At 42.9% G+C, this 24,336-nt stretch overlaps 1 long non-coding RNA gene across 1 annotated transcript in view; it reads right to left on the bottom strand.

The window, feature by feature from the left end:
* Positions 1–23,153, bottom strand: part of LOC139023574 (uncharacterized) — a 164,054-nt gene extending 140,901 nt beyond the window's left edge. The window contains exon 1 of the long non-coding RNA XR_011474711.1: positions 22,538–23,153. This is a non-coding gene — a long non-coding RNA (uncharacterized lncRNA). The remainder of the gene's footprint in view (positions 1–22,537) is intronic.
* Positions 23,154–24,336: the final 1,183 nt, after the last annotated feature.

Below are 24,336 nucleotides of genomic sequence, written 5' to 3'. Positions count from 1 at the left end.
TAGCTGCCGCTAGGGTTGAGGGAGAAGAGACACACTCAGGGCTGCTTAGCTGCGTTAGGGTGAGAGAGAAGAGACACATCAGGGCTGCTAGCTGCGTTAGTTGAGAGAGAAAAGGAACACTCAGGGCTGCTAGCTGCGTTAGGGTTGAGAGAGAAGAAGAACAACTCAGGGCTGCTAGTGCCGTTAGGGTTGAGAGAGAAGAGAACACTCAGGCTGCTAGCTGGCCGTTAGGTTGAGAGAGAAGAGAACACTCAGGGCTGCTAGCTGCGCGTTAAGGTGAGAGAGAAGAGAACACTCAGGCTGCTAGCTGCCGTTTAGGTGAGAGAGAAGAGAACACTCAGGGCTCTAGCTGCCGTTAGGGTTGAGAGAGAGAAGAGAACACTCAGGGCTGCTAGTGCGTGTAGGGTTGAGAGAGAAGAGAACACTCAGGGCTGCTAGCTGCGTTAGGGTTGAGAGAGAAGAAACACTCAGGGCTGCTAGCTCGCAGTTAGGGTTGAGAGAGAAGAGAACACTCAGGGCTGCTAGCTGCGTTAGTGGAGAGAGAGAGAACACTCAGGGCTGCTAGCTGCGTTAGGGTTAGAGAGAAGAGAACACTCAGGGCTCGTAGCTGCAGTTAGGGTTGAGAGAGAAGAGAGACACTCAGGGCTGCTAGCTGCAGTTAGGGTGAGAGAGAAGAGAACACTCAGGGCTGCTAGCTGCTGTTAGGGCTGAAGAGAGAGAGCTAAGAGAGAGAGCTAAGAGAGAGAGCACTAGAGAGAGAGCTAAGAGAGAGAGAGCACTAGAGAGAGAGAGCACTAGAGAGAGAGCACTAGAGAGAGAGCTAAGTGAAAGAGCACTAGAGAGAGAGCTAAGTGAGAGAGCACTAGAGAGAGAGCTAAGTGAGAGAGCTATCCCCTTAAACAGGTCCCTGCGTTTTTCCTCTGTAATACAAGGTCAAGCGCGGGACATCCACCCTCATTCAATTTAGGTGTGTGGTGGTGTCCAGGCCATAAATTACACAGGCCTAATGAGAATTAGCAGGCTTTCCCCCGAGTCTGGCCATCAGGTCGGACAGTCCTCGCTATCCGGAATCCTTGGGACATCCCTATCCCATTGGAGTTGACATTTAAAAAGGTAAGGGTTGAGGTTAGGGTTAGGTTACGGTCAAGGTTAGGGTAAGGGTAGGGGTTATGGTAGGGACATCTCAAGGATTCCGGATAGCACTAACCCAGGTAGGACCCATCTCACAACCACGACTGCCTCAAAGATTTCACACGGGTTCAAATTTGGCTATGTCCAGTCTAGCAGATCCATCCAAAGCTGCACTTTAGTTATATACTTGTGTGGGTGGGTTGCAATACATAATCTGCTTATCATAAAAGTACTATTAAGCCAATGCAGATATATATATTTTTTAAACACAGCATAGTTCGCGGCGCTAAGCACTACTCTGCTGCTATCCAATCAAAGGAAATGGAGTCTTTCAAGCTCTTTGAAAAAAAGTTTATTCTCTTCTACCCGCAACCTTTTAAACAGAACTAGAAGCACAGACTCTCCCTAATACAACACCATTAGAGTTGGCAGCTAAGTAAAGCCACAGTATCTGGCCTGTCCAGTGGCGACCCGTCATTCAGGGCAGGTGAGGCAGAACAAAAGCTTTTTTTAATACTAAATCAAATAAAAGAATTGGGGGGGGTTTACCTGTTTTGCATGTTATTTTGGCATTAATACGTGTCACATATCAGTTTGCAAACAATGTAAAAAAATATATATATTATTGAGTTGATATAGCCGCAATAAAACATGGTCTCTTTTTTGTTTTCTTGAGTAAGGCAGCTCCAAAACGCAGGTATTCCAGCCCAGCCAGTGCTTTCTGTGGTGGTGGGGAAAGCCAGCAGAAAATACAGAGCGTTGCGCCGTGATTGGCTCAGTATTTTGTCACTCATGGGGACACTACGTCACCGCCAAGTCTAAGGGTAGAGCTAGAAAATTCTAGCCCCTTGGGTGCTGCCATAGAGTTACATTAGAAGTGCCCATCCAAGAAGACTCAAGGTCAAAGGCCACAGATAAAATTCGTTAAATCACATTATATGTACAGCAGCTTTGATTGGACTGATCATGTCAACATCATACTTTCAAAATCTTAGCTAGCAGTCAACATCATGAATCAAGTCGACAATCTACTAGCAAATCCGTTTTAATCCTTGTCATATGAAGAGAAATAATGAAGACAAACTATAAATAAAACGTATCGGTGCTCATCGGCCATTGGACATAAACATTACAAAACAAGTTGGAAATTGCAAATTCAACAATGAGTGGTTTGGAAGAAATCAGTGACAGTGGCTAACTGCAAGCATTGCAAAGCAATCACTAGCCTGCTATTCAGTGGAGTGGCTATGTGGTCCCAAATCTGGGATTAAGGGGCTCTTTTCGAAGTTTAAAATGATAAACACTGAACATTGGCCATGCTGTCAATGAAACATGATTTGTGCGTGCACAAAACAACTGTTCACTCAGAACTGCGAAAACTTGACTTCAGTGAGTTCAACTTCCCAGTTGAACTCACTGAAGTTGGGAATAAACTGGGAAGTTTGGAATAAACAAGCTCTGACTGGGAAAATACATTTTGAACGGTCACCCAACTCGGAATTGTAAATCCGGCCTCTTTCTAGAGCTATGAACTGAAGATCAACGACGTCATCATGATTCGACTTTGTTCTTTTCCGAGTTCCCAGTTGTTTTGAAGGCACCATAAATCCAAAGAATCTTGCCCACGAAGGACCACCACGCCACCTTCCTGTTCAAGTGAGCACAGCACAACAAGGCGAGTCCAAAAATGTATTGTATGCTGCTGCATAAATTATGTTATATGCCAGGGAGATATGTATACCTTAGCTAAGAAAGTAATACTAGGTGTTTGTTGTGTAGTAAGATGTTAGTAGCCCATCTGCATCACCCTAATAATTTGGTCTATTTACCTCTCTTAATTTCGCCTACTGTTCTGACTTGGTGGTAAACATGTAGCCTATAACCTGTTTTAGAGAAATGTAATCATTTGATATTAAGAGCTTTCATTGTCTGCTTATATGCCCCCTTTATTTATCCTACGGTTCTGACTTGGTGTACAGCGAGATTTGACTCTTATCCGCTTGTCGTCCCCTTATGCCATAGTTTGTACATCTCAATTGACATTAGAAACCACATTTGTTTAAGCAAGTCAGCCATATCAGGTATGTTTCTTTAAAAGGCAGTAAATGAGGCTGAATGAACTGTTTCGCTGCCAGACAAGGCTCCGCTGATAGCCAGGTGTAGCAGAGGTAAGATGTTGGGACTGTTGTTGGGACAGCTTGATGTAGGCTCTAACAGTTTGTGGGCACTGTTTGTCACCGTTATAGTGCAATTAATATATTGTTTAGTGTTGTGTTGTGTAGTGGCTTTGCTGGCATGCACCCCACTTTCTTTGTTTTTGCTCCACCAAGATTTACATGCTAAAATCGCCACTGGGCCTGTCTGAATGGACAATCTGCTCAGATACCCACAGACTTCCAGTCAATGCGCAAATGCTAGATAGCATTGGCTTACAAAACTACCTCTAACTTCCTTCATACTGGACACAGAGACATAAAAAGGCCAAAATCCCAAAGGGTAGCTTTAGTGTAACTTAACTTCTTCCAGTGTGAAGTAAATTGGTAGCTTGGTAAACTATATATTCAGAGCAGCTTCCCCAACACTGAATATAGAAGTGTGTAGTATACTATATAAACCCCCTAGTCGCCCACTGGTAGACAACTCAACTGGGTTAGCTGGAGGACATGGCAGATCAATGAAACACTAGGAGGACCAGAGGGAAGGAGGGATGGAAAGAGGGATGTAGGCATGTGGGATTCCTTGGGGGTGTAGAGGCTATTTGAATCTCTCTATACCTCCCTGTCTTCAGCAGCTGTTGGAGATGGAGGGGTTTAAGACCCAGAGAACAGATTAGGATGGAGGGATGGGGGCGTAGGGAGGTGGGGTGCTGGTGTCTTTCATCGCCTCTAAATGGAACATGGGATGGGCCTGACTGTTCTGCAGATCTGGGTCTGTCCTTTCTTCCTAATGCAGCAAAAAGGCTCCCTTGGTAGAAGCACTGCATCGTGTACAACATGTAGTAGGCCTCGTCTCTGCCTGCCTGCCTGGCAGGCTGGCACCTGACAACCATCACCAGCCCCCTCCATCTAACAGCCTTTACTAGCAAACAACACAATCAAGAGATAGTTTTTTTCTTTAGCTGTGCTTTGCGCTGCATGCAAGGGAGCCGCTCAGATTCACAATATTCATATGGTGCTCTTAACAGCTGAATGCACAATGACTCCGAGCCCATTGGGAGTCGTTGAATGAAAGAGATACAGTGGGAAGATACGCCATTTGGAATCTGCATCAAATGATGCAATTGGATGTTTTCTTCACGTGTGGGCCGCACGGGGAGAAAGAGCGAAAGAAAGAAAACGGATTAAGAGTCGACCCAACATGAACACTAGCAGTAAATACAAGTGATGATTTGCAACCAATTCCATCTTTGATCGTTCTTACTTCTTGAAATCGTATTCAAATCAAAGTTTATTGGTCACATACACAGATTTGCAGGTTATCGCAGGTGCAGTGAAATGCTTATGCTTTAAGCTCCAACAGTGCAGTAATATCTAGCAATAATATTCCACAGTAGACAGAGATATGTTGCTAGTCTGTCCTGTCACCACTGTTAGATTGAGGTAATTAGGGTTGTATCACTTGTCGAGGATTTTAATTATTTTCTGATCCACTTCCTGCATATTAAACAGCACGCACAGGAGACTTTAATAGCTGTAGATAGAAATGCATGTTGCATACAAGGCTGGCAAGATGGCAGCATATGGGCGAGGATTATTACAGAATGGCTGGGGAGCTTGAATTAATGCAGTCCCCAAGGTCGAACAAGTACTATAATGAAAATCAAGATTTTCCCTTTATTTCACGCTCTCAGATTTAGCAAGGTTTTTAAAGGTCAGCAATTGAGATTTCAGTTAAGATTATCATTCCAAGATAGAGAAGACTAATTGATAGCTAGTGGACAAAAGTCAGACATATTATTCATTATTTTGGGAGTTTATCTTTTGAAAGATACTTCAAATAAAAAGAACGCAGCTTTAAAAGAAAATGGACGTTTGCTGTACACCACGGAGTGCTTTCTAAATATTTCTGATCTTCCATCTTCCACATACTGTACATAGGCACCCACTACCCTTGCAGAATACATCATCAGTATATAATATTCAGTATAACAATTTGAATTAAGTTTGGCTCTGTTTCATACTGCTATTAAATCAACAACTTCTTGAAATATTTCCAATATCTGATAATTAAGTCAGCAAGTGCTGAGACATCTAGGCCTACCACAGACTAGGTCATACTCTGTTAATATTATCTACCAATTCCAGAAATGATATCTGAAATGGATATGGCATCTACGGGGGAACAGAAAACGGCATCTTTCAGACGGACGCGCAGCCAGTAAAAATAAGCATTTTATCTCAAACCCCAACAGAAAAATAATATCACATCTCAGTTCGCTTGCCAACATGAAAAGCAATTAAAGGTCCTATCAAATAAATACAGCACGCTAGAAAGCAGAGGGAACTGCCTTCGCATCCAATGCCCTTGAATAGCAGATGCTCCTGGTGTACTGAGGAGGGTAGTGTGTAGTGTTCTGTTCATCAGGCCTGAGGTAAAGAAGAAGAGGGGCCTCCTGAGTGGCGCGGTGGTCTAAGGCACTGCATCGCAGTGCTAGCTGTGCCACTAGAGGTTCTGGTTCAAATCCAGGCTCTGTCGCATCCAGCCGCGACCGGCCCAGTGTCGTCCAGGTTAGGGGAGGGTTTGGCCTGCAGGTATGTCCTTGTCCCATTGCACACTAGCGACTCCTGTGGCGCCCGGGCGCAGTGCAYGCTGACACGGTTGCCAGGTGTACAGTGTTTCCTCAGACACATTGGTGCATCTGGGTTAAGTGGGCATTGTGTCAAGAAGCAGTGCAGTTTGKCTGGGTTGTGTTTCGGAGGACGCACGGCTCTCAGCCTTCGCCTCTCCCGAGTCCGTACGGAGAGACAAGACTGTAACTACCAATTGTTACAGTCTTGTCTCATCGCTGAAAGAAAAAAAAAGTCGAGCAGAGCACCGTAGCAAAATATTTTGAAATGGAAAATGAAAATAAGTATTTCTCATTTGGCAATCCCTCCTCACGGTTTGTCTTTTTTAATTAATTTGGTGCCTAATAAACCCAACCCTGGAGTGACGTGCAGCTCAGCCCTTTATCGATATACAGAACCTGGATTAGCCTGGTCTCAGATCTGTTTGTGCTTTCTGGCCATCTCCAGTGCTGTCAGTATCAGTATCATCTATGTACACTGGAAACCACACATCCTGAGGCTGCATTCATTGTAGCTGAGGATTTAAACAAGGCTAATCTGAAAACAAGACTCCCTAAATTCTAATCAGCATATCGATTGTGCTACCAGGGCTGGTAAAACCCTGGATCATTGTTATTCTAACTTCCGCGACGCATATAAGGCCCTCCCCCGCCCTCCTTTCRGAAAAGCTGACCACGACTCCATTTTGTTGCTTCCWGCCTACAAACAGAAWCWAAAACAAGAAGCTCCMGCRCTCAGGTCTGTTCAACGCTGGTCCGACCAATCTGATTCCACGCTTCAAGACTGCTTCGATCACGTGGATTGGGATATGTTCCGCATTGCGTCCAACAACAACATTGACGAATACGCTGATTCGGTGAGCGAGTTCATTAGAAAGTGCATCGGAGACGTCGTACCCACAGCAACGATTAAAACATTCCCAAACCAGAAACCGTGGATTGATGGCAGCATTCGCGCGAACCACTGCTTTCAACCAGGGCAAGGTGACCGGAAACATGACCGAATACAAACAGTGTATCTATTCCCTCCGCAAGGCAATCAAACAAGCTAAGAGCCAGTATAGAGACAAAGTAGAGTCGCAATTCAACAGCTCAGACACAAGAGGTATGTGGCAGGGTCTACAGTCAATCATAGATTACAAAAAGAAAACCAGCCCCGTCGCGGACCAGGATGTCTTGCTCCCAGACAGACTAAATTACTTTTTTGCTCGCTTTGAGGACAATACAGTGCCACTGACACGGCCCGCTACCAAAACCTGCCGAGGTGAGTAAAACATTAAAACGTGTTAACCCTCGCAAGGCTGCAGGCCCAGACGGCATTCCCAGCCGCGTCCTCAGAGCATGCGCAGACCAGCTGGCTGGTGTGTTTACGGACATATTCAATCAATCCTTATCCCAGTCTGCTGTTCCCACATCCCACAAGAGGGCCACCATTGTTCCTGTTCCCAAGAAAGCTAAGGTAACTGAGCTAAACGACTACCGCCCCGTAGCACTCACTTCCGTCATCATGAAGTGCTTTGAGAGACTAGTCAAGGACCATATCACCTCCACCCTACCKGACACCCTAGACCCACTCCAATTTGATTACCGACCCAATAGGTCCACAGATGACGCAATCGCAACCACACTGCCCTAACCCATATGGACAAGAGGAATACCTATCTGAGAATGCTGTTCATCGACTACAGCTCAGCATTTAACACCATAGTACCCTCCAAAACTCGTCATCAAGCTCGAGATCCTGGGTCTCGACCCCGCCCTGTGCAACTGGGTACTGGACTTCCTGCGGGGCCGCCCCCAGGTGGTGAGGGTAGGTAACAACATCTCCACCCCGCTGATCCTCAACACTGGGGCCCCACAAGGGTGCGTTCTGAGCCCTCTCCTGTACTCCCTGTTCACCCACGACTGCGTGGCCATGCACGCCTCCAACTCAATCATCAAGTTTGCGGATGACACTACATGGTAGGCTTGATTACCAACAACGACGAGACGGCCCACATGGAGGAGGTGAGGGCCTCGGAGTGTGGTGTCAGGAAAATAACCTCACACTCAACGTCAACAAAACAAAGGAGATGATTGTGGAATTCAGGAAACAGCAGAGGGAGCACCCCCCTATCCACATCGACGGGACAGTAGTGGAGAGGGTAGTAAGTTTTAAGTTCCTCGGCGTACACATCACGGACAAACTGAATTGGTCCACCCACACAGACAGCGTTGTGAAGAAGGCGCAGCATCGCCTCTTCAACCTCAGGAAGCTGAAGAAATTCGGCTTGTCACCAAAAGCACTCACAAACACAAAAAAGCACTCCTCTACAGATGCACAATCGAGAGCATCTTGTCGGTCTGTATCACCGCCTGGTACGTCAACTGCTCCGCCACAACCGTAAGGCTCTCCAGAGGTAGTGAGGTCTGCACAACGCATCACCGGGGGCAAACTACCTGCCCTCCAGGACACCTACACCACCCGATGTCACAGGAAGGCCATAATGATCATCAAGGACAACAACCCCGAGCCATTGCCTGTTCACCCGCTATCATCCAGAAGGCGAGGTCAGTACAGGTGCATCAAAGCAGGGACTGAGAGACTGAAAAACGCTTCTATCTCAAGGCCATCAGATCGTTAAACAGCCACCACTAACATTTAGTGGCTGCTGCCAACATACTGACTCAACTCCAGCCACTTTAATAATGGGAAAGTATGTAAAAATGTATCACTAGCCACTTTAAACAATGCCACTTAATATAATGTTTACATACCCTACATTACTCATCTCATATGTATATGTATATACTGTACTCTATATCATCTACTGCATCTTGCCATCTTTATGTAATACATGTATCACTAGCCACTTTAAACTATGCCACTTTATGTTTATATACCCTACATTACTCATCTCATATGTATTTCCTGTACTCTATACCATCTACTGCATCTTGCCTATGCCGTTCTGTACCATCACTCATTCATATATCTGTATGTACATATTCTTTATCCCTTTACACTTGTGTGTATAAGGTAGTAGTTGTGGAATTGTTAGGTTAGATTACTCGTTGGTTATTACTGCATTGTCGGAACTAGAAGCACAAACATTTTGCTTGACTCGCATTAACATCTGCTAACCATGTGTATGTGACAAATAAAATTTGATTTGATTTGATATTAAGCCAAACATAACAGGACAATGAGTGACAAGGAGTTGGCATGATAGCACAAACAGACTGGCACTCCTCCCACAGACAGGCTTGGTCTGGATGCCACGGTGGGGACAGCCCAGCCCAGTCAGACATTCCATGGCTAGTTGAGAGACCAGGGTGTGCTGCTGTTCTCTGTGAGAGGAGGAAATGCTGAGAGCCAGGGCATGTGGAAATGCAGATCCACCACCGATCCCCCCTCCCACACACACACACCATCCTTTAAAAGAACCCCATTACATTATTCAGCAGAATGTCACGGGTCACAATGGTAAAAGCTCTGAGGCTGGCTGACACCCAGAAAAGGGAKAGAGAGAAGAGAAGAGGAGGGGAGGGGGAAGATTTAATGGGCTATGCTGCTACGACCTGAGTGATCTGTCACTTACTATTCAATCCCTTTCAGCTAAACTCTTTCTTTGGGGACATTTGGTGAATTTGTGTGAATGTGCGTTTGCACATTCCTACTCTGAGGCAGCGGCACAACATTCCTTCTCGATTTATTCAGCGTATTATACTCCATTTATGGTGACACCATCTGTTTGTTGGTGACTCAGTGAGAAAAATGGGGGCTTGGCCATGGTGGTAAAGGAGAATTAGCAAGCAGATGATGCTATTAAACAACAACGTCTGTCTGGGAAAACTAATGCTACACAAAAACTACTAAATGTCCTCAGACTAGCACTCTGTGTGAACTCCATATGAATGAACGGATCATGTCAATACCATACAGTACATATCTATCATGGTCAGATTCCATGGCTGTTACTGTGTGCCGGAGCAGAGATGCACCAAGAATGTCTTGGATGTTACTGCCGCCCCGCCTCTTCCCTCATCAAGCGGAGCCCCTTTCCCAGGAGAGTCACCCCCCACTCACATGTTCTGAATGATGAAATCAATCCTAGCCACCATGACACCAGCACAGCACTGCATGACTGTCTGCCTTTCCCCTTCTCGCTCTCTCTCCCGCATCCCCCCCCCCCCCAGGGCACACAGTAGCGGAGGGGTCCTGCTGGGTTTGCACGGCTGTCTTACATTGAGCGTAGGGGTTTTCATGGCTACACCCCTCCCCTCCTCCCCTACCCCCCCAAATCCCCTTTCCCACTCAGGCTTGCACCACAATCAGTTCTGATTAAAACTGGGAAGGCTGTCTCTTTCTTTGGGGAGAGAACAGCTTAATCTGTGAGACTGGAATGGCTCATTTACATAGAGGAGTGGAGGAATGGAATGTGGCAGATAGATATATGCACACTGCTACAGATCGATGTAGCTAGCTGGAGTCCCATGGTTACAGGGCTGCTCTAGTCTGTAGCTCTACTGCTGTTGCAGGCAGCTCTGCTCTGCTGACATGGGCCTGCCTGCCTCTAGTTTGATCACTGAAGACCAGAGGCAGTGCTACTACTAACCCAACCGCTGCCCTCAGCAGAAATTGGAGCATGTAAAACGAGCCTTGCTAACCTGCGAATCCCTCTTCATTTACAGTGTGGATTCTGGAAACAGTGAAGAGCAGTAAGGGGTATTGTATGTTTCAAAAAGCTATCAGATAGTCCATCAAAGGCTAACTAATTGAAAAAGATACGAGGCCAGGTCACAACAATTGTGAGACGTGAGCATTTAATTGTACTGCCTTAATTCAATTTGAGAAAAAGTAGGGCCCAAAAAAAGGCTTATGTCAGGGTTTTCAGTTTCAGAATGATCATCCATTCAATTTAGGCTAATTAATACATGTAAATTCCAGTGCTGACTAAGCTCCAATTGTCCAACAGCCTAATTTAGCTTGTCTACTTTTATACAGGGTGGTATGTGTGTGTGTGTGTGTGTGTGTGTGTGTGTGTGTGTGTGTGTGTTGCATATCCGGTTTCATGGTTGAGGCAAAGACGCTCATAGACACTGCAGCACTGCCCTCTATGCTGCATAGCTCTGTAGTAACCACAATGCATTTCATCACAACCATAGCATAGGGAGGCATGGAGAAAAACATATTTCCAGTGGAGTGTCAGACGCCTAAACACATACAGCAGTAACTGAACAAATATATACTAGAATGCAAGAGACAAAAAAATAGAGTTCAGTTTAGTCTATTAACATCCCCATTAGCTGCTGCACATGCAGCAGCAACTCATTATGGTGTCCACACAAACAATTAAATATGTGACAGAGTACAGAACAGTTATAGAAAAGAACATAAGATATTACATTACATAAAAAATAAGAATCATATTATCAAGACACCATGAGACAACAAAAATACTTATTACACAGTATTCATATATACTGTACATATTCATATTGTTCTATATAATACAGTTAATTTAGATATTTAGAAAGATGAGAGGTGCTGTCAAAATATATTGTAAGAGAGAGAATGAAAGAGAAAAAGAAAGAGAGAAGGGAGATAAGAGGAGACAAATGAAGAGCAAATCCATTGAAAGAGAGGACATATCCCCAATAACTATTACAGACTACAAAAGGGAAGCACAGCCGCAAGCTGCCCAGTGACACGAGCCTACCAGACGAGCTAAATTACTTCTATGCCTATAGGCAGGAGGTCAGAGACCTGGCCGTGTGGTGCCAGGACAACAACCTCTCCCTCAACATGATCAAGACAAAGGAGATGATTGTGGACTACAGGAAAAGGAGGACCGAGTACGCCCCCACTCTTATCGATGGAGCTGTAGTGGAGCAACAAACTAACATGGTCCAAACACACCAAGATGGTCCAAACACACCAAGACAGTCGTGAAGAGGGCACGACAAAGCCTATTCCCTCTCAGGAGACTGAAAAGATTTGTCATGGGTCCTCAGATTCTCAAAAAGTTATACAGCTGCACGATCGAGAGAATCCTGACTGGTTGCATCACTGCCTGGTATGGCAACTGCTCGGCCTCCGACCGCAAGGCACTACAGAGGGTAGTGAGTACGGCCCAGTTCATCACTGTGGCCAAGCTTCCTGCCATCCAGTACCTCTATACCAGGCAGTGTCAGAGGAAGGCCCTGTAAATTGTCAAAGACTCCAGCCACCCTAGTCATAGACTGTTCTCTCTGCTACCGCACGGCAAGCGGTACTGGAGCGCCAGGTCTAGGTCCAAGAGGCTTCTAAACAGCTTCTACCGCCAAGCCATAAGACTCCTGAACAGCTAATTAAATGGCTACCCAGACTATTTGCATTGCCCCCCCCCCCCCACATGTACATATTATCTCAATTACCTCGACTGCCCCCGCACATTGACTCTGTACCAGTAACCTCTGTATATAGCCTCGCTACTGTTATTTTACTGCTGCTCTTTAATTATTTGTTATTTTTTCCTTATCTATTTTTTCCTTAACACTTATTTTTCTTAAAACCGCATTGTTGGTTAGGGCTGGTAAGCATTTCACTGTAAGGTCTACACCTGTTGTATTCGGCGCGTGTGACAAATAAAATTTGATTTGATTTGAATAACCTAACAGTGTCTAAAATCTAGCCACAGACAATGAAAACCACCATTCCTTTTACACTGGACAACATAATGTGTCATTCTCCTGAGCTAGCTCCATCAGCGACATTTCAAGCTAGCTATAGAGTGAGCTTACGGTACGTTCTTAACTCCTTTACACAGGCAGCTAATGCAGGCAGTCCAGACAGCAAAGGCAGCTTGCGCTCACCATCATTCAGTCACAGATGGTCGAGGCCCCTCGGTCTAACACTTGATCGAAACCCTCCCCAATACGAGCCTCCTTAGTACCCTCCTTAGTACCCTCCCTCCCACACATAAAGCCCTGATTGTTGCCTCTGCTGGCATCTCCTCTGTTCTGCCACATTCATGTCCTGACAGTATCCCTTTATATTTCCTGCCAGCACTTAAGTAGAGGAAGATTTTTTTCTTCCTGCCTTTATGCTATGGCTCCTTTATGAGGAGATGCCTGACTGCCACATTAATCAGCTGTCACTTTACTGAACGGACACAGAAGAGCAGAGCAGAGGTACTGAGGACACAGACACAGATCTTGGGTCCCAAATGGCACCCTATTCCTTATATAGTGCACTATTCCACTATGGGCCCTGGTTAAAAGTAGTGCACTATAAAAGGGAAAATGGTGCCATTTGGGACACATTCACACGCAGCAGCAGTACATGCGTAGGAGTTACTATGACACCAGTCACTGCTCCACATCATCTATAGTTCCATACACTGGATCTCTCTCTCTCGCTCTCTCTCTATCCCCCATTCGGAACTGTTGCAGATCTATAAGCTGCATTTCTATATGGATTATTGGAAACCACACTATGATGAATGAGTTTCACAATATGCTACCGTTTCTGACCATGAGGAGCTAAACTGAATCACTGTGTGTCTCTTCTTCAAATAGCCATTTTACAGGTTTCAGGGGATAAACATGGGGTGAACATCTTCCCTTTGCCCAAAATAACAAAGGTGTTATCTTATTTCTGCACAATGGAGGATGGAGTTTACAGGTTCTTGGTCTCTGAACCTCATTGTTCTCCAACTCATTTTTGGAGTGCTAGGTTTCTGAAATTCAAAACAGTCTAAGCTCCCACTAATCCCCAGTCATTCTGGCAGCGCAGCCCCTGTGATTGAGAGAGACAGAGAGAGAGGGGCGCTCGCTCCACAATATAGTCATGAGCTTCCTTCCTGTGTATGCTAATGAAAAGCCCCATTCAAAACTAATTTCTCTCCTGGTAATAGCATCAGTCCATTGTGTGAGAAAAGCCATCATAGAATGATTAGAAAAGTGGAATAAAGGAAGTCAGAGAGGTATAGGCTTCAGATGAAGGGGCTGACAATCAACAATATGACAACAAAAAAACAAAGAGCTAGACTATCTAGACCAGCAAGACCACTTTCAGTAGTCCAGCTTGACCAGTTTGATCAGCTTGGCTCAGCGGTTTTCCTATTTTATTTTGGAAGCATCTCTTGGAAGCATCTCTTGGAAGCATCTCTTGGAGTGTCTTTACTAGTTGATGTCCTTCAGGGTAAAGCAGAGATCAAGGTCCTACTTTCCAGAGGCCGGGGCCAGCAGGCCAACACTCTCAGACAGAACAGTAGGGTTCATTAGGACAGACCTTTCCCACAGCCCCTCTTTCTACATGCACAGAGCAGATGGAGATGGTAGAGCAGAGCATTAAAACAGACTTCTGAAGGCCCTCCCCCCTCTCGTTTATACTTTTTTATGATGTCACCCAAACAAACAAAGAAATTAAACCATTTAATGATTTCCCTACCTAATTTCACACTTTCAAGCTCCAGTGAAACTGCCAAATAAGAGATGCAAGCGTAAAAGCAAAGAAGGCCACAGCCAAATCAACATCATAAAAATAAACAAAAAGGCAATCTAGTGGATAGCTGCTATATTCATTACTTCACAAAAGGTCCATTTGCTATTTCATATTTAAATCAATATCAATGCTATGGTTCCCTGTATGACACTGTTGTGGCAGTCTAGTTAGCTCTTTACCTGTCCATGGCAACCTCCCTGATCTCATCCAGTTTGGGACTGGGGAGGGGAACAGAGTCATTCCTAATTCATCTGTGGTGCAGTGTGGTGTCTGGGCTGACGTACAGACACACACCCGCTCCACTGTTTAGCAACCCAGGATGGCACGGTAGGGATTAAAATTAAGCAGCTCTTATCCCTGAACATAATCAAGGCAGGACAGAGCCCAGCAGGGTTAATCCTCCATACAGCAGGGCCCAGGAGGAGCAGAGGAACCTCTAGCGGTTTGGTCATTGTCTCCCCTATGACCTGACGAGCAGGTCATAGGGGATTTGTTTAATATCAATCCAGGCCGCTGCCTGAAGTTGACAGCTGCAGAGTTCATTTTAGACTAAGTCCCCAGGTAAAGGTGGGAAGGCACAGTGACTGGCTGCACTACAACACTGCTGATTGTTTCCTGGTGAGAGACATTATCATCCTCAGATTGGGGAGGAGGGGATCAGCCAGGGAATTGACATTCTCTTGATGCACAGAGGGATTTCGGTACAATTCCTCTATGTTTATGCAATGTCCATGGGTTGCACTGTGGGGTAGGGTGGAGAAGGGAGGACAAGGTAGGTGGATTAACGGCCAGTCAACATGTCACAGTGTAATAGGCCCACTGGTATTCTGATAACGCATTACCACCCAGGTCCCTGCACGGAGGAAAATTATGCTGTGAAATCTTGTTTAAAACCAATTTCTGGCACAGAGGTCATCTTGGGTCTGACTGCAAAGACATGATTGAAAGCTTTTGAGGACATGCCATCAATATCACAAGGATATGGAAATACAAGAATAACACCAGATCAAATTAACAAGGCTGCTTTAGACTGAAGATACTTTTTGTTCGTTTCCCTCTCAAATCCCAATACTAGACATATTGATGTTAATTATCTTTGTTTTTATTAACTAGAGGGAATTTGTCAAATAAAATACAAAATGACATTTTCACAAACAGCATCGGTTTTCCCAAATATGAGGCTGAAAATGGGATCTTTAGTGACCACAGAGTCAGGACACCCGTTTAACATTCCATTCAAAAGACAGCACCCTACACAGGGCAATGTCCCCAATCACTGCCCTGGGGAATTGAGATATTTTTTTAGACCAGAGGAAAGGGTACCTCCTACTGGCCCTCCAACACCACTTCCAGCAGCATCTGGTCTCCCATCCAGGGACTGACCAGAACTAACACTGCTTAGCTTCATAGCTTCAGAAGCAAGCCAGCAGTGGGATGCGGGGTGGTATGCTGCTATTTAACCCCAGACAGCTAACAATTAATAAAACCTTAACCCCTTACACTCACGGGAAATGGCCAAAATGAATAGGGCTAAATTTACATGTTTCTTACAGATGAAATATGAAAAGCATAAGCATAACGATGGTAGCAATTAAAAGGGAACAGTTTAAAGATGGGAAAATGATTAGACTAAAAGGTGAGGACAACAGTTCCCCTGAAAAGACTGAATCCAAACATTACGCTGTTGATTTGATGTGCATTTTACATTCACTTTACTTTGCTGCATTTGTTGACAACAAAATCTGAAAATACTCTGGATACATTCAGTGACATGATAATTTAGGGTAGGTTCAACAGAAGACAAAAACATGACAAGGGTTTGAGTGCTAGGTGTAACTGGTGTTTCCAAGTGGCCACACACACCTCTCCAAAGTGTACACAGTACCTAAGTAATTGTCAATGCACTTTTATGACTCATATAATAGTCTTAAACTATAAGGTGCTTTTTTTAGATCTCCTAGCTGCGCCGTTGAGGAACTAGAGCAAGCACACTTGTAGTTGTTTTGTTTGGAACACAACCCTGCATCCCCGCACTCACACAATTATTGTTGTTGTTTAAGAAATTAAAATACGGTCCATTATAAATTGCAATCTGGGTCAGATGGGCATAATTTCAAAGGTTGTTCTATTGCTAACATGACTAGCGAAGTTATAAAATACAATCTTACAGTGTTAGGCTTTCACAATGCAATTCAGAGAAGTAGATCGTAATGAGTGTATTCAGTCATGAGTGCATTCAGACGTGTGGTCCGCGGCACATTTCCTTCATAATACAACAAACATATGCTCATTCTGTCCAAGGCAAACCAGGGTATAACGCCATGTCATTCTGTAACTGTACATCAAACATAGTGATCATAAACATTGACACTGTATATGACATGAGTTTTATGATATGGAAATGTGAAGTACACATTTGGACTCACAGGTGTTTGGCTTTCTTGTATTACATCATAGCGGTATTTATTATTATCCTCAAAATCCGTCATTCGGACTCCCAAGTGGCTCAGCGGTCTAAGGCACTGCATCTCAGTGCTAGAGGCGTCACTACAGACACTCTGGTTTGAATCCAGGCTGTATCACAACCAGCTGTGATTGGGAGTCCCATAGCGCACAATTGGCCCAGCGTCGTCCGGGATTGGTCGGTGTAGGCCGTCATAGTAAATAAGAATTTGTTCTTAACTGACTTGCCTAGATAAACAAAAACACAAACATCTCATCTTTCAAAATACATAAAGTCTTCTTAATTTTCTTAATTCCTGGGACTAAGTGTTGGGGCTGGCCAGACAGACAAAGACCTAGAGAGTTATTTCCCTTGGCAGGAGGGAGAGGAGAGGCGATGGCCAGCGCCAGGGGTGGATTGAAGGAGCAAACCAAGCAAGCAGCACAGAGGGAAGAAACACAGCTCTGTCCCCCAGCCCAGCAGGTGTCAGCCAGAACCATAAAGAGTCATTCACTCTTGACCTGGCCTGCCTCTCTCAATACACAGGAAGTCAGTGTAGCCCACAGTACTGAGTGCACTGAATAATACAGTTTCATCTCCCCAATAAGATACTATGATAAATCCATCAAACTACCAAGACAGCCAAGTGTGATGTTAGTTTATTTATTGATGAAAATGTTCATGCAAGTTGAGGGAATTTAATGTCAACTTGATTTCTCTGGAAGGTATCAGCTTGACTGATCCGTGCAATATTATCATCAGAGTAGATGAGTTGCTAGATTAGACTTGTTCTCCCTCTGTCATAGCATTAGGTGACTTTTCTTCTAATCATGTTTTACGGATGAACATCTTGAGGGGCAGCCCCCTATAACATCAAGTGCTAAAACATACTCACTAGCCTTGTTGCATGAGGCATTCCGTTGTACTGCACAAATCGTTTCCATTTCACTGATTCTATTAGCTAATAAAAATATCCACAATGAATCCTCTCAAACATAGTCTCTGTTTGGCATGACATGTATTACAATACTGCACTTAACATTAAGCAATAACCACAGAAGCATACAAAATGATGATGCAGAGTTAACGCGACTAGTCTACATTTGCTGCATACTTGAACACACATACATGTCAGAGTAGGATTCATATAAGCTATTCACCACAGCATCCATAACCATAGAATATAACGCTGTACGAGTACAACTTAGGCAAAATAAATTCAGAGACTACATAAATCTTGCATAAAACAAATCATAATCCACTAATTTGAACAAGGGCCAATCTCTTTTTCAAAGAGCACATACTGGTTGGAGTTGGCACTTATGGTTCAGGCTCTCTGTGTTAGTCCACTCTAATCAATTCTACAACCTCAAATGAAGGAAAGAGAAAGCCTGACATTCTTCATACACTTAATTAACATGTGAAATCAGGTCCTGACTGATTAACATTCCACAGTTCATTGATCTAGAAGATGAAATAAACTAGAATGAATGGTCAAGGCCAAGTCTGTAGACTGTAGACTGCCTAGAATGGACTAACAAAGCATGTGAACACCATAGAAGTTTCTGTGTAAATTTCACACACAAGTGACACTTTGATTTAGGAAAATCCTATACCGGTTGCTTACAGGTCAATCTTGATGCAAGTCCAAAAACTGAATCTGTAGATTCAACCAATCAATTGTGAAATGCATCTGCAACATGTTGTAGAGAAAAATAACTATTTCTTATATATTATGTTCGTTCCTATCCACTGGATTTGTGAGTAGCCTACATCTACCTTGACACGTTCCATTAAAACTACATCACTGATGAAAGATTACGTATCTGTCTGTTGTAGGCCACGGTCTCTGTCATGCTGGTTGCATTATCTAGGCTAACATGCATAATACTGAACACTGCTGTGCTCAGAACTCCTTTCCCACTCAACATCCACTGCTGTACTTTAACCTAGCTTCCATATGGTGTATAATAATAACTCTGTACAATAATAATGCTAGTTTCAACGTTTATTCGCCATGTGCACAGGATACAACAGGTGTAAAAAAGTACAGTGAAATTCTTACTTGAGAGCTCTTTCCCAACAATGCCGTGATGACAATAAATAAAACTAAAGAATTGTAGTCAAAGATTTGATCCCACTGAATAGCATAAAGCCTATAGAAATCCAAAGAGGCTATATTCAGGGAGTCAGGGATGTTACAATGGACGGCTGCAATAATGGAGTACATATTCACAAAATCACTTTGTCAAAGTGAAATATAATAGTCCTAGGGTAGATCTATGTAGCCTCATAGCCTGGTTCCTCTCTAGTTTTCTTCCTAGGTTCCGGCATTTCTAGGGACTTTTTCCTAGCCACAGTGCTTCTACACCTGCATTGCTTGCTGTTTGGGGTTTTAGGCTGGGTTTCTTTACAGCACTTTGTGACATCAGCTGATGTAAGAAGAGCTTTATAAATACATTTGATTGATTGATTGATATGTGGAATGAAAAATCATTGGGTCGAAAAAACGGCAGCAGTCAGTTCAGTGTATTCTACTCAGTTGAATACTGACAGATTCCTGGACAGGGCCTAGGCATTGTGTTGTCAAATCTAGCAGACTTAGGAACCATTGTGGCCAAGGCCCTAGGATATCATATGGAGCATTTTCAGTGCCAACATAAATTGTATTTGAATTCCATCATTTGTATTAGGATATTGAATTTGAATGTAATATTTTTTTCATTTGTAATGCACAAATTGAATAATTGAATGCATACATTAAACTTGTATTTCATGATTTGAAACTGAAATGAATGAATATTCAGTTTTAAAATGCAATTTAAATGTAATTGAATATTCAAATGCAATATTTATATATTCAGTTTCAATATGGTAGATATTACATTTGTCTGTCTATCAAGTTTACAAACTATAATTTCAAGCTTATCAAATTTCAATATATTAAACTTCTCAGATGCATTCAGATTGACTTATCAAATTCAGTTCCAAAACCAGAGACAACATCCTGGTACTTTACCAGCCAGGAAAGGTAAAGGTTGAGGAGAACAGATGCTCTCTGTGGTAAAACAAAGCTTCTGGCGTTTTTTGAAGCCAATGTGGGTGGTTGAATTTATTTTCTTCCTATGAATTTGGCTCTAGCGTTTGTACCATGTTGGGTATAAGCTATTCCTGAAAGCTAAGACTATCTTCTGTATACCACCCATACCTTGTGACAACACAACTGATTGGCTCAAAATCATTAACGAAAGAAATTCCACAAATTAACAAGGCACACCTGTTAATTGAAATGCATTCCAGGTGGCTGCCTCATGAAGCTGGTTGAGAGAATGCCAAGAGTGTGCAAAGCTGTCATCAAGGCAGAGGTTGGCTACTTTGAAGAATCTCAAATAAGATATATTTTGATTTTGGTTACTACATGATTCCATATGCGTTATTTCATAGTTTTGATATCTTCACTATTATTCTACAATGTAGAAAATAGTAAAAATTAAGAAAAACCCTGGAATGAGTAGGTGTCCAAACTTTCATTCAGACCCCTTGACTTTTTCCAAATGTTGTTCCTTTACAGACTTATTCTAAAATTGATTAAATTATTTTTTGTTCCTCATCAATCTACACAAAGTGAAAACAGGTTTTTACCTCATTTACAAATTCAAAATTATGGAATTAAAATACAATTTCTGTTGGCACTGAAATCGCTCCATAATATTGTTACTCAATTCTAGAAATATGGCAAACAAACACAGTCATCAATTAGCTGATGGGGCCCGAGGGCCACAGTGGCCTTTCAGATAAGTGATTAGTGTAGCACATGCKTATCTATAAAATAAATAGGTGGCACTCAAAAGGGAAAACACTTGAACCAATAACATCCATCCATGGTTGGTTGCATATGATTCCTGTACTTTAGGTGCTTGATTTGGAGTACCCGCACCTTAAATGTTCTACTGCTTCAGCTCCTGCACCTCTTATAGAATATTAGCTCAAAAGTATTGTGAAGCTCCTGCACCTAAATATACAACAGTACCAGCACAGAAAATGAGTAATGCCACCTACTTCAATCCAAGTCAACATTGTACTTTCAATGTGAAGAACTTGCGACACAGACAAATACAAACAGAAAATAAGTTATTTCCATGCATTCGGAGTAGTACTATTGCACATATATCAATCTAAATTAGGATTTCCTACATTTTAACGTAGAATAAAAACTGCCAACTGGGCAGAAGCTGTGGTAGCAGCTCTCCAGCGCATGACCTTGTGACTGACTGCAACAGCTATTTATATTCATTCATACATGTCAATCCCATCCAACCAAATCTATTTTCGCAGGTTGGCATTTATTGGGATGACTCAGCTCTGCAGAGTGGTCACTACCTGGCAGTCACAAAGTCATTCAATCTTATTTTTAACCTAAACAAACGTCAACCTGCTCACACATTCGTCACGTCAACTACATTTAACATATCAAAATGCCCCTATGGCGATACGTACGCATTTCATTATATTGGGCCTACCAAAGTGGGAACATCATTTTTGTATTTTATTTAACTAGGCTTAGTTAAGAACAAATTAGTTTTTACAATGACAGCCAGTGGCTTAACTGCCTTGTTCAGGAGTAGAACGACAGACTTTTACCTTGTCAGCTAAGGGATTCGATCCAACAACCTTTCGGTTAGTGGCCCAACGCTCTAACCAACCTGCCGCCTAACACAAAGGGTGTTCAGGCTTCAAGAGGAAAACTACATAAGACGGAAGGTACACGTCATCCAAATAATTCCAGCAGCAACTCGCAAATGCCCCCTTTTCCAAACTGGGTATATTACAAGGGGAGAACCCGGAAGGCAAAACAAAAGCTATAGCACATCTAGACATGACCATGTCACTCACTCAGCAACAGGGAAAAACAAAGAGGGAAATGATTGACAGGTCACGCCACAGCAAAAAGAACATCTTTACAGTAATTGTTTACATCTTGGAAAAAACAACTGTCTAAAAAAATATTCTAATGTATTCACCACATTTGTTACTATAAAGAATATTTAACTGTATTCTGCATTGCCTGAGGTTTACATTTAAATATCATAATTMTTTTTGAAGTATTGCAAAGATGCTGCAGGTAGGTAGCCTATTGTAGGTGCCCTGTGCAGACAGAGGCACTTCCATGACACAATCGATGACTATTTGTGTGCTCTTAGATCTGCAGAATCAGGAGGCAGTGCACGACATATTCATTGTTGTATATATTCAGCAAACACACGACATGGGTTTGGAATTTTCATATTATGAAACAGACCTATAATGTAAGAGGACAAAAAAAAAAGTCATATTCTACAATCTCTGTAGCGACTATTGCAATTGATATATGTCGTTACGCATTACATGGCATGAGATAAGCAATCTACAATTGATAATAGGCTGGAAAGATTATTTTATCGAATGCAATTTCGTTTAATTCAAATATTAATTTTACCAGTCTACAATTGAGTTCCATAAATGAACAACTCCGCGTAAAATCCCCACAGCAGTCCCCCACTGGCTCACACATCCTTCAATCTCCATGACAATCGCAAAGCATTGTATCGTGTACGACTACGTATGAATAATATATTATGTTTGTTCGGCTGCTAAAATGAAAACGATACTCTTGAATCAAATTTGGACGTTTTATATATAACCAGGAACATTATAGCACATTTCTTACCTTCTACTCCTCCCTTCCACTGGAGTTTAGGGATAGTACGTACGCGCACGCAGGAGGAGTGTAAACTTGGCGATGCAATCACCAGATGGTTCCTTGCGCTGGTTAAATAAATCACCTCACACTCCCAGCCTATTCTTCTTAGTTTATGAATTGCACCTCATGACCAAAACGAATAATGATTTATCCTCTTTTCAATGTTTTTGTTGCAAACGACAGCRCTACTGTTATTCTCGTATAGTGCCGGAGAATAGCAGTGTAGTCCGTGATTGGCTTAGCCAATGTTTTATTTGCTAAATTATATGGAGGGTTAAGAGAGAGGACAAATCAAATGTAACCTGTGTTGAAATTATTCCTTACTTTAAAAAGTCCATGATTCATTCAATATAAAATCAAAGAAAGTTATTTTTAACTAGGCTATTTATAGTCCAAGTCTGTGCCATCTCCAAAAACAAAACAAAAAGCACCGTGAGTTCGCAAATTCTTCAATAGCGTCAAATACACATTTTGACAGCAAATTGTTGTAAAAAAATAAAAAATTGCCTGTCACTGACCCAAATCCGTGGCCCCAACTGACGGTTTCAAACTCCTCTCTTACACAAACAGCGCTAGTGCAACAAAACTGTCAGAGCCAACATCACTTGAATCCCACCCCTATCGCGGAGTGTTCGACGAAATATTTATTTTGATTGGGTGAACCTACTTTCAATTAAAGCAGAGACAGAATATCTCTTACTTGATTGGATTAAAAGCTGTCAATCTTTGTATACGACGTACAATTTGCAATCTACTTTGAAACAAATGAACTGCACATGATCGAATATATAATTTGTAATGTTATCCTTAAAAATATAAACGCAACATGTAAAATGTTGGTCCCATGTTTCATGAGCTGAAATAAAATACATTGTCAATAAGCTTCTCAAATCCCATGCACATATTTTTTACATCCCTGTTGGGGGTGGCATTTGTCCTTTGCCAAGGAAATCCAGCCACCTGATATCAAGAAGCTAATTAAACAGCACGGTCATTACACATGTGCACCTCGTGCTGGGGACAAGAAAAGTCCACTCTCAAATACACTACGTGACCAAACGTATGTGGACACCTGCTTGTTGAACATCTCATGGGCATTAATAGGGAGTTGGTCCCCTCTTTGCTGCTATAACAGCCTCCACTCTTCTGGGAAGGCTTTCCACTAGATGTTGCAACATTGCTGCAGGGACTTGCTTCCATACAGCCACAAGAGCATTAGTGAGGTCAGGCACGGATGTTGAGCGATTAGACCTGGCTCGCTGTTTTTTTTTAACCTTTACTTAACTAGGCAAGTCAGATAAGAACAAATTCTTATTTTCAATGACAGCCTAGGAACAGTGGGTTAACTGCCTGTAACTTGTCAGCTCAGGGATTTGAATTTGCAACATTTTGGTTACTAGTCCAACGCTCTAACCATTAGGCTACCCTGCCGCACCAGTAGAACGCAGTTGGTGTTCCAATTCATCCCAAAGGTGTTCGATCGGGTTGAGGTCAGGGCTCTGTACAGGCCATTGAAGTTCATCCACACCAATCTTGACAAACCATTTCTATATAGACCTCGCTTTATGCACATGCTGAAACAGGAAAGGGCCTTTCCCAAACTGTTGCAACAAAGTTGGAAGCACAGAATCATCTAGAATGTCATTGTATGCTGTAGCATTAAGATTTCCCTTCACTGGAATTAAGGGGCCTCGCCCAAACCATGAAAAACAGGAGTCCAATGGCGGCGAGTTTTACAATACCCCAGCTGACACTTGGAATTACGT

The sequence above is a fragment of the Salvelinus sp. IW2-2015 genome, linkage group LG33, assembly GCF_002910315.2.
Source record: "Salvelinus sp. IW2-2015 linkage group LG33, ASM291031v2, whole genome shotgun sequence".
Taxonomy (NCBI): Eukaryota; Metazoa; Chordata; class Actinopteri; order Salmoniformes; family Salmonidae; genus Salvelinus; species Salvelinus sp. IW2-2015.
This window is presented reverse-complemented; position numbering and strand designations above follow the sequence as displayed.